Genomic DNA, 2,577 nt, shown 5'->3' on the forward strand with positions numbered 1-2,577 from the left:
GTAGGTCATGATCCCATATATATTCATGATGTGCCTATATATGGTCATGATTTCATATACAGTCATGATGTGCCTATATATGGTCATGATCCCTTATATATAGTCATGATGTGCCTATTATATGGTCATGATCCCATATATATAGTCATGATGTGCCTATATATGGTCATGATCCCATATATAGTCATGATGTGCCTATGGTCATGATCCCATATATAGTCATGATGTGCCTATATATGGTCATGATCCTATATATATAGTCATGATGTGCCTATATATAGTCATGATGTGATATCATCATGACACTTATGTAAATTAACCCTTGTTATCTGTTTATATTTCAGTCGCTCAACTTTGAATTAAAACCTGAAGACCTGAAGCTGCTAATGGATCTTAACAGGGACTACCGAGTATGCGTAATGGAATGGTAGGTATTCCCTCACAGTATAACACTATGTTGATTGTTGATGGATATTGATAGACATTTTATGTGCAATAGGAGGGAACCAGTAGTTTGGTGGTTAAGATACCTGCCTTTGGTCCTGGGTTAATTCTTTTTCAATACCATAGTTTTTGTTTGTTTTTTTTTGACAACTTAAGACCTCATATAGCTTAATTATAGAGGTTTGAGTTTTGGTAAGTGATGATAAAATACAAACTTATACATTTGCCATACCAAGGATTTTTGAAAGTCTTCGATCATATTATGTTTCCAAACTCTTGTATCTGTAAAACTCTCTTAATATAAAAAAGTAACATATGACATTGTTTATAAATAATATATGTACCTGTTGCGTATAATCAGTTTTCTATATAATGGTTAATTTTGTTTACATTTTGTAAAAAAATTGAACTAAAATTATTTTTTAGCCCAATGTAAATCTTCAAATTTCCATGTTAAATTCAGTTGCTTCCAAAGTAAAATCCTGTCTAGGGTCTCAATATGTTTGTTTTTTTGGAACGAGTCTGTTGTATTCCTATATACTCATAATGTACCTATATAGGATCCTGATGTGATGTAATCTTGACCATATTTAAGCATGTCACATTTTTTTTTGGTCAAAATTTGTTAGTGCAGCCAGCATTTAAGAAACAAATGTAGCCAACGCTCTACAGTTTTTCAAGTTGATTATGCTATATGAGTAGAGAATTTACTTGTTGATTAACCAGTGTTTTTTATATGAACTTTCTTTCAGGACTTCTGATCACAAAGATCATCCATTTCCACTTGTGTCATAGGTCAGAGTGATGCAAGGGACTGTTTGAAAAACATAGTGTTGACAAGAATCCATTGATGCTGGTTTAAAAACAGGGGATTCAAATCTACTGGTGTTTTATATATAAAGATAATAATAGTAGACAATTACCAATAGGTCTCCTGAGTAAGGGTTATTGAAGGAGGCTGTTCTATACAATCAATTAATTTGTCAGTCAATCAATAAAATCAGTCAATCAATCAATCAGACAATCAATCAATCAATCAATCAATCAGACTATCAATCAATCAGACTATCAATTAATCAGTCAATTAATCAGTCAGTCAGTAAATCAGTGAGCTCTGAAGTAGAAACCTATTTTTGTTTACCAATGCCGTCAGTGGTGGGGATGGAATTACCATGGCAACTATAGTGGCAGAATACAAGGTGGTAATAAGCAGGCAAATCCTATTAATATGTGTAATTTATCAGAAAAATTATACTGTTTGACATCAGTACAATAATGCATAGGGAGTAATTCAGGCTATATGTAATTTAATGGTTAAATTAGACCAATAAAGTAAGCCCATAACAGATTTTGTAGTTTTTTTTTTTTTTTTTAATCAAACAAAGTGAACATATTTTTGTTAATACAGTAAATTATGAACTGCTGCATATTATGATTAAAACATCATTACTGTAACGAAATTCTGAGTTTTGGTGCATTTATTTCTCTGACCATTATGTTCTCTCTTCCTTGGTACTCAAACGCATTTTCAAGTGATTCTGTCCACGTTGCCAAGATTTTCTAACAGTTTGGGACTACTGAAATGTGCTCCCATTTCGGACCTATTTTTATGAGTGTTTTTTATTTTAATTGACATGACTTAACAAATTGTCTGCGAACGTGAAACTGTGTACTCAAGTTATAGTGAACGTAGAAAAATATACCAGTTTGCATTATCAGACATTTTTAAAACTGACAATGCTATTCAAACCCACTCACCCCCACCCTTGAGTGGGTTGAGAATTTTGTGAAAAAAAAACCCTACCTACAGTAGTTTAGTTGAGAATGCACTTGAAATAACCCTTGGTGAAGAATTATAAAATGTCATTGAACCGGCTGCATACAGTAGTAGGAGTTGATGATCATTTGGAGGTGGGAGGTACCACGAGATAACAGTTTCACCAATGTCCGAGTTTCTGTGTTATAGCGTAATATGCAATCCTAATGTGGGTTTTTCCTGTGCTATATAATAGGCTTAATAATCTGGTATGAAAACAGTATTTCATCTTTTAACCATTTCACATACAGCGTTGTAAAAATAAACATTCCCAATAGTTTTGTAATTGTACCTGATGAATGTAATCCATTTTCTTT

General features: G+C 32.7%; 1 long non-coding RNA gene across 1 annotated transcript; it reads left to right on the forward strand.

Moving 5' to 3' along the window:
• Positions 1-332: 332 nt before the first annotated feature.
• LOC117105785 lies at positions 333-1,904 on the forward strand. The gene is made up of 2 exons (XR_004444942.1): positions 333-427; positions 1,197-1,904. It is a non-coding gene; the product is annotated as an uncharacterized LOC117105785 (long non-coding RNA).
• The last annotated feature ends 673 nt before the right edge of the window (positions 1,905-2,577 follow it).

The sequence above is a fragment of the Anneissia japonica genome, unplaced genomic scaffold, assembly GCF_011630105.1.
Source record: "Anneissia japonica isolate Jap-2015-1 unplaced genomic scaffold, ASM1163010v1 scaffold287754_len4335492_cov202, whole genome shotgun sequence".
Classification (NCBI taxonomy): Eukaryota; Metazoa; Echinodermata; class Crinoidea; order Comatulida; family Comatulidae; genus Anneissia; species Anneissia japonica.